The following is an 8,781-nucleotide window of genomic DNA, read 5'->3' as shown; positions in this document are numbered from 1 at the left end:
ATCTAGAGCACAGGCTCAGCAGTTGTGGCACACGGGCTTAGTTGCTCCACAGCATGTGGGATCTTCCCATACCGGGGATCACACCTGCATCTCCAGCACTGGCAGGTGGATTCTTTAGCACGGAGCCACCAGGGCATATTTTGATTCTAGTTTTCCACACATGTATCTGGTGAGAAAGGCCAGGATCAAGAGGCCTGGCAGCTGGGAATCCTCAGCCACAGTTCTGGCTGTGCTATCAAAAGCTCTGGGGCTTTTGGCGAGCGCCTCAACTTTCCTGGGACTGTTTCCTCCCCTCAGAAATGCCCTGCTGTTGGATTGTAGCCCACCAAGCTCCTCTGTCCCTGGGATTTCTGAGGCCAGAATACTGGAGGGGGTGCCATTTCCTTCTCTGCTGCTGCCGCTAAGTCGCTTCTGTCATGTCCGACTCTGTGCGACCCCATAGGCGGCGGCCTACCAGGCTCCTCTGTCCCTGGGATTCTCCAGGCAAGAACACTGGACTGGGTTGCCATATCCTTCTCCAATGCATGAAAGTGAAGTCGCTCAGTGAAGTTGTGTCCGACTCTTAGCGACCCCAGGGACTGCAGCCCACCAGGATCCTCTGTCCATGGGATTCTCCAGGCAATAGTACTGGAGTGGGTTGCCATTGCCTTCTCTGATTTCCTTCTCTACAAGATAGCATTTTGAAGATATTTTCTCCTGGATATTGATTTTGATGGAGGAAGGGGGATCCCTTCCAGGGCTTGAGAGTGGGTTCTTGTCTGACACTTGGAAATGAGTTGTCCGAGGAGAGGAGTGCTGTCCAAGCGAGAGGCTTTATTGGGAAGGGCTGCCGGGGCGGAGGGCAGGAGGGTGAGGGAAATGGAGAGAACTGCTCTGCCACGTGGCTCACAGTCTCAGGTTTTATGGTCATTGGGTTCGTTTCTGGTTTGTCTCTTGCCAGTCATTCTGAATTGGGGTCCTTCCTGAGGGTACACCCATCACTCAGCCAAGATGGATTTAGCGAGGAGAATCCTGGGAGGTTGGTAAGACCTGTGGACTGGAGTCTCCCATCTCCTTTTGACCTCTCCAGAATCCTGGTTGGTGGTAGCCTGTGAGTTCTTTGTTCCTTACCAGGACCTCCTGTTGTAAGATGACTCCTGCAAGTGTTTTCTCTTCTCTGTTGCCTGGCAAAGGTGGGTGGCCAGTGGTTCATTTAACAGTTTGCTTTTGATTCTCTCGAGTAAGGTCCTCCACAGAGTAAATGTATAAAATTATAAAAGTCAATGTTTTAAATAATTTATATTAATAATTCGGTAAGTTGGCTTTTTGGTTGTGTGTTAGAACTCATCACCAGACCAAAGGTCATGTAGATCTTTTGTTGTTTTCTAAAATTTTTATAGTTTTTTAAATGGAATTAAAGTGTTGCAAAGTTTCTGTTTCTGTTTATTTCATTCCATCTTTTTTTTCAACAGTTATTTATTTTTAGCTGATTGATCATCGCTTTACAATATTGGTTTGATTTGTCATACATCAGCATGAATTAGCCATAGGTGTACGTGTGTCCCCTCGCTCTCGAATCTCCCTCCCACGTCCCACCCATCCCACCTCTCTAGGTTGTTACAGAGCCCCGGTTTGAGTCCCTGAGTCACACAGCAGGTTCCCTCTGGTTGTCTCTTTACAGATGTTGGTGCGCATGCGTCCAGGCTGCCCTCTGCAGTCATCTCCCCCGCTGCCTCTTGTTCCCCACCCTTGTCCGTAAGTCTCTTCTCTACGTCTGCATCTCCATTGCTGCTGTGTGAACAGATTCGTCAGTACCATCCTCCCAGATTCCACGTTTTTCTCTTTCTGACTGACTTCCCTGTTTAATACGCTCTAGGTTCATCCACTTCATTAGAACGGACTCAAATGTGTTCCTTTCCATGGCTGCATTCCATACAGGCTCTGATTGTTCCTTAGCCATGTTTTGAGGAGGGTCGTGGAGCTATTCTGCTCCATTTCAGTGTGGGCTCGCAGTCTTGAGTGCTCCCAGCAGAGCTGCTTCTGGGTGAGCCCTCTGGGTTCTGAGCGCGGGGCTGCCCGCTCCTCTCTGGCGGCCGGCAGGGGGCGCCACACCCCGCTCTGACCCGCGGGCGCAGGACGCTTTGCTTCACACTGGGCTCGGGGACCCGCTGGGGGAGCTTTGTCTCCTCAGGGCGTCAGGGCTCCGGCTTCTGGAAAACGGGGCTGCGTCCAGGCTGAGAGGAGCGGGCTTGCCTCAGTGCCCGCCAGCAGGGAGGCGCTGCAAGAGGGAGAAATGAGGACGAAGTCGGCGTTTCCTGTGTCCAGCTGAGCGCTGCCCGGAGGTCCGTCTCAGAGGAGGATTGCGGGGAAAGAGCTCCCTGTGCACAGTGGCGGGTTTTCACTTAGATTTCCGTTGGATGATCTAGAGGATGACCTTCACTGATGTTCTTCAGTGTAGGTGGCCAGTTTTCCTGCCACTGATTCTTGAGAGGCCTGTTCTTTCCTCTTCGCTCGTTCCTGGTTTGATTTTCATGAACTGACCACGTTCCTGTGGGTTCGTTCCTGGGCTCTCTGTTCTTTCCTCGAGCCCATGTGTTTGTGTTCGTGCCAGTTCCTCACTGCTGGGGTTACTCCAGCTCCTTGATGAAGTTTGAAGTCGGAGAGGAAGATGCCTCCAGCTGTGTTCTTCTTTCTCAGAGTCCTTTTGGCTGTTTAAGGTCCTGTTCAATATTAGCAGCCTAATATTAGGAATATTTCTATTTCGGTGAAAAATGCCATTGAATATTATTTTGTAACTGCAGTCAGTGTGTTTGTTGATGGCTTTGGTTGGAATGGACATTTTATTTCCTCATTGTTCCAGTGCATGAGCGTGGAATAGTTTTCTGTTTATTTGTGTTTTCTTTGGTTTCTTTATCAGTGCTCTCTAGTTTTCTGACTACTAGTCTTTTATGTCCTTGATTAAGTTTGTTGCTAGGTGTTTTATTCTTTTGATGCAATTGTAAGTGAGATTTTCTTAATTTTTGTTTCTGATTGTTATTAGTGTATAGAAACACAACTGATTTTTGTATACTGATTGGGATTGTAAATTGTAGTATTTTATATGATTGCAAATTGATCCGAAATGATTCAGCTTTACTGAATGTATTCTAACAACTTTTTGTGAAGTTATGTGGAAAATTTTATTTGTAAAATCTGTTCCTCCTGCAATAGGTCATCCGGAGGATGGTGGTTCCTAATAGACTTCCCACAGTACCTCTTCATTCCATGTGGACTCCTACAATGGCAGTAAGCATCACAGCTTCCCTTGAACTTCGTCTGGGTAAGTCTTGGCCTGTATAAGAAAGTTTCATGCCTGTCTAATCTGATTTTCTTTTGTGGTATTGATATGGTTGTTTTGAAACATAATTTACTTTCCAGTAATTTAAAATGTACAGAAAACTCCTAGCAATGGGAAAAAGTACTCACATTTGCCACATCATCTAAAATACTCTATGTGTTTTATCCAAATGGGTGGTTTCTCCTGTAGAACCAGCACATAACCTCCAAAATCAGGAAATCCTATGGTTTCTACATTATAATGTAATCCACAGCCCCACTTCCACTTTCAGCAATTGTTCAATTGTATGAATGTATCTTTTCTTCCCATCCTTTTCCTCATCCTTTTTTCTTTTTTTAGGGTGTTACTGAGATTTTCAGTTATTTGGGCAAACTTGATGGATTTAAAGCCGACCTGGCGACTATGGGATCTGGGTGGCCTTTTCTATATGGATATTTTTCCCTAAAGATGGTTTTAATGTTTATTCATGTTGTAACATGTATGAATCCTGCATTCTTTTTTCCCCCATAGTAATTAAAAATACCATTTAGATATTTGTAAGCATACAATGTTGTAGCAAACAACCTTTACTTGTTTTGCAAACCAGTTCAATAATGTGTACCTTGTGCGTGCTTTGGAGAAACTCAGGAAACTGCGTCAGTGACTGAAATGGCCCAAGATATCACCTTAGATACCATCTTCATCTGAAAACAAAACGGGGGCTTCCTGGTGGTCCAGTGGCTAAGACTGCTGCTGCTGCTGCTAAGTCGCTTCAGTCGTGTCCGACTCTGTGCGACCCCATAGACGGCAGCCCACCAGGCTCCGCCATCCCTGGGATTCTCCAGGCAAGAACACTGGAGTGGGTTGCCATTTCCTTCTCCAGTGGCTAAGACTGGACACTCCCAAAGAAGGAGGCCCAGGTTTAATCCCTGATCAGAGAACTAGATCTCCCATGCCACAACGAAGAGTTTGCATGCTGCAGCTAAATATCTGGCTTGCCTCCATGAAGGTAGACCTGGCGCAGCCAAATAAAAAAAACAAATCAATATTTAAAAATTTTAAACCAAAGGAAGGGTGTGGTTGTTGTACAGATATACGTCTAAGCTTTCCCTATAGATAAAAAAAAAGAGTTTCACAAGACTGTCATCCTTCTCTCTGGTATATACAGAGGATTCCTTTGAAATGAGATTTCTCTGGTAAATGTGACTCACAGAAGAGCCGTCTTGAACTTGGGTTTCAGAGATGATCATGTGTCCTCTTAAAATAAAAAAGTTAATTAGGTCCAACTAATTCTCATGCTGAAGAGGTATATTTTGGGGTAGCATTTGCTCCCCTTCACTTTGGATGTATCCCAATGTGTTTACACAGTCATCTGCTGAAGACATCCTGCTATTTCAAAGTTTTCAGCTGTCTCAAGTAGAGCTGCTGTGTATAATTGTGTGATAGTTTTTGTCTGGACACTTTTTCAAAGCTGATTACTAAGTGCTAGACGTGTAGTGTTCAGGTCACAGGTTAGCCTTGTTTAGCTGTGAAAAAATCCAGCTAAGTTTCTCTGGCATGTGGGATCTTCCTGGGTAAGTGATCGAACTTGGGTACCTTGCAATGTCAGGCAGATTCTTTACACTGAGCCACCAGAGAAGCCCTGCCCTCCACTTTTTTGAGTTTACTGGATCTAATAGGTGTGCAGTGCTACCTCACTGTTGTTTTCATTTGTAATTTCCTAATGATATATGATTTTGATTGTTTTTAATATGCTTATTTACTATCTGTATATTTTCTTTGGCCAGGTGTTCAGATTTATACATTTTTAATGAGGTTGTTTGTTCCAGATTTTTGGGTATAGTTGTAGTACAATCCTTTATCAGATATGTATTTTGTAAATATATTTTTCTGTGGCTTGTGTTTAAGTTTTGCGGATAAGGTTTTTCACAGTTTAAGTTTCTAATTTTTTAAAGTTCATGTTATATATGTTTTATATCCTTTTTTGGATATACTTTAGTGTTTTTTTTTTTTTGTTGTTGTTAAATTTCATAAGCAAAACAGAGGTACTGTGGATACAGTTTTAAGCAAAGCTGTGGTAACATAGATACAGTTTTGCCTTTTGTCTATTGAGAAGTTTGAGTGAGGTTGGTGTAAACTGTAAAATTATGTCTACATTCATTTGATTGGATATGGCTTCCAATTATTTGTGTCACTGGTTTTGGAGATATCATGGGAAGTCAATTTCCCCATGGGAAACTGGGATCCATGAAACATGAACTCTCTTCGATCCCTGAGAATCACTTTCTGCTTTTTCTGGCTTTGAGTTTGACTTGTTTGGATATCTCATATTAGTGGAATCACAGAACGTTTGTCCTTTTTTGGTCTGGTTTATTTCACTTAATATAATGACCATACGGTTCGTCCACATTGTAGCATTGTCAGAATTACCGACTTTGAAGGGCCGAATCATATCCCATTGTGTGTATACCACAGTTTGTTTATAGAATTGGCTGCCATGGACACTTAGAGTGCTTCTGTTTGTTGGCCAGTGTGAATCATGCTGTTGTGAGTATGACCGCAAAAATATGCATTTTTTTCAGCCCCTTTTCCCAAACCTTTTGGGTACATAGCATGAATTAGAATTGAAATATATATTTATTCCATGTGTTAGTTTTGGAGTAATTTCTGTAATGTCTTGCACAGTGGCAGCACCATTTTTAGTTTATTTTTTTGTATGGTAGAATACTGTTCAAGCTCTTGAATATGTGTTGCATGTTCTTTCACCCACCGATGGACACTTGAGTGGGTTCTATCTTTGGGCTATTGTGAATAATGTCGCTATGAATATTTGTGTACCAGATTTTGTTTGAATTATTAACAAATACATAGTACGATATATGAAAGAAACCACAAGGACCTACTGTACAGTTTAGGAAACTGTATTGAATATCTTATGATAATATATAATGGAACAGAATCTCAAAAGGAATATATGAAAAAGGTAATAGCCATGATAATTATTGTGCCAACACTATGAGTTATCATAGCACTACTCAACATGTATTTATACATGCCACTAAAATATTCACATCTGTAAGTATATTATAAAAAAATTGTAAAATATCGAGAATTCAAACAGAATAAATAAACTTCCTGTCATTGCTCATCATCATTCATGCACTATTACTACCTGTAACACTCATTGTATAAGTGCTGGACCAGGAATTTACATTAGGGTAAGCCAAGAGATTATGAGTGTGTAAGGAAGTATAACTTATTTAATTCCTTAACGAGGGAAAGTCAAACAGTTTAACTGAGCCACATTCTTACTAGAGTGATGAGCTTCCACCCCACCCAATGTTAGCTCACAATTAAATCCTGCAGTCATCTGGTCTCAGTGTCTGCTTCCTGCCATGCAGAAAGAAAAGGTGAGGAAGTCCTGACAGAATTGATGCTATTTTTCTTTTTTTGATTTGTATTTTATCGCAGGGCTTGGCAAAAAGAGGGCCTAATCTGTTTTTAGAGTTCCATCCCAAGGGTTGCTCTGGCATGTTACAAATGTTGGCAAACTGCTGATCATTTTCAACAAAGGACAATGATCTGCACTTCACTATCTTTTGCTTGAGCTGGAATAGCAGGCATCCCTTGAAGTGCAGTCCTTCATGCTGAAGTAGGCATACCTGAAGCAGTAGCATAAGAGGAACACATTTATCATGTAGACATCGCATCCCATGCATTTGCAATAATTTTTCAGTTATACCTATCATCATTGGAGGAACTGACTTGTCCCAGTAATAACTGGAGTACCCAGTATAACAGTTCCTTGACTTATGAGTACTTCTTATGAGTACTTCTTATGAGTACACTTATGAGTACTTCTTCCAATCTTCTTTGTCCTGCTTTGGTCATGAACAGTAGAAGCTGATGGCAGTGGTTCTTGAAATGTATATTGATTCCTAGGTGGCACAGTCGGTAAATAATCTGCCTACCAATGCAGGAGATGGAAGTCATGTTGGTTTGACCCCTGGGTCGTGAAGATAACAATTCATACACTCGTTTTATGTGAACAAGTTTGATACTCATGAGTTTTTTTCTTCTGTATACAGAAAAACAAATGCTGGTCAAGAACATTGAAACAACCCTGATGATGAAATTCAAATCTGTATTGTGAGCAATGCTTAGAAATCCATGAGTTGAAGCATAGTACTATGCCTATCCGCATTGGAAGGACTGATGCTAAAGCTGAAACTCCAATACTTTGGCCACCTCATGCGACGAGTTGACTCACTGGAAAAGACTCTGATGCTAGGAGGGATTGGAGGCAGGAGGAGACGGGGACGACAGAGAATGAGATGGCTGGATGGCATCACCGACTCGATGGACATGAGTTTGAGTGAACTCCGGGACTTGGTGATGGACAGGGAGGCCTGGTGTGCTGAGATTCATGGGGTCGCAAAGAGTTGGACACGACTGAGTGACTGAACTGAACTATACCTATCACCCTTGTAGTTCCCTCAGTGAAATATGTTGAGAAAAGCTCTTCATTCATGGTATAGATTCATGAAGAAGCTAAATAGCATTAGTCCTTTACGTTGACGACTGTGAATTTAAATCTGTGAATCCTATGTGACAACCACACATACCAACATGATTTATTAGTATTATATCAATATTTTTAGTCCTATTGTATTTCAACTAAAAATATCAATATATAATTGTACATGAAGTCAAGATATAAAATCAGTGCAAATACAAAATATTCCATCCTTTGAAAAAGGGAGCTAAATGTGCTTTGCCTATTGCATTTTAATGTATTAGATCCTTAAGTATTTTATTTACCTCACCCAACTGAATGATTAACAAATCTTCAGAGAAGAAAGGATCATTTCTCTTTAATAATGAGTAGTTCAACTCCTCTCAAAGCAGTCATAAGTGAGTCATAAGTTTGTGTTAGACCGTGAAAACTCAGTGTTTTTATTATGCTTGTGCTTATGACGGGAGGTCTGAGAAGACACTACTGAAGGTTTATTCATGTCAGTTGTTCTCATATTTATCGAGTCTTTAAAGGTTTAATCACTGAGGTGTTGCTTCTCCACTTGTACTAAGCTGTATAGCAACGTGCCCTGTCTCCTTAAGTGCAGTAGAAGTCTTCCCAACCTGTCTTCTGTCCTCTGGAATATGTATTGCTTGAGCTCACCACAGCCTAGTAGATGGAAATCGTCAGGATATTCCGGAAACCCTTTTCATTGCAGTCTCTTCAGGAGGTTATAACTGCTGCAAACCTCAGGATTTTACAAAGCGCTTTTTACAACCTCAGATGAAGGGTAAAAGTCAACAGTCGTGACAACCACAGGCTTCCATGGCCTGTACATGATCGTGGGCTTTGCTTTCATAATCATCCTATTTCTTATACCAACTGTCACTGTATTTTTTTTTTTTATCATTTTATCTTTGATGGTTTTTAGATGTATTATGGATTTTCCTATATATCTTCACTTATTGGT

The 8,781-nt window shown here is 41.8% G+C and overlaps 1 long non-coding RNA gene across 1 annotated transcript; it reads left to right on the top strand.

The window, feature by feature from the left end:
- Positions 1–2,157: 2,157 nt before the first annotated feature.
- LOC129534863 (uncharacterized) lies at positions 2,158–3,298 on the top strand. The gene is made up of 2 exons (XR_016036997.1): positions 2,158–2,321; positions 3,190–3,298. It is a non-coding gene; the product is annotated as an uncharacterized LOC129534863 (long non-coding RNA).
- The last annotated feature ends 5,483 nt before the right edge of the window (positions 3,299–8,781 follow it).

The sequence above is a fragment of the Moschus berezovskii genome, chromosome Y, assembly GCF_049115385.1.
Source record: "Moschus berezovskii isolate FMDL1 chromosome Y, NW_MosBer_1.0, whole genome shotgun sequence".
In the NCBI taxonomy this organism is placed as follows: domain Eukaryota; kingdom Metazoa; phylum Chordata; class Mammalia; order Artiodactyla; family Moschidae; genus Moschus; species Moschus berezovskii.
Note: the sequence above shows the minus strand (reverse complement) of the source record. Positions and strands in the feature narration are given on the sequence as shown.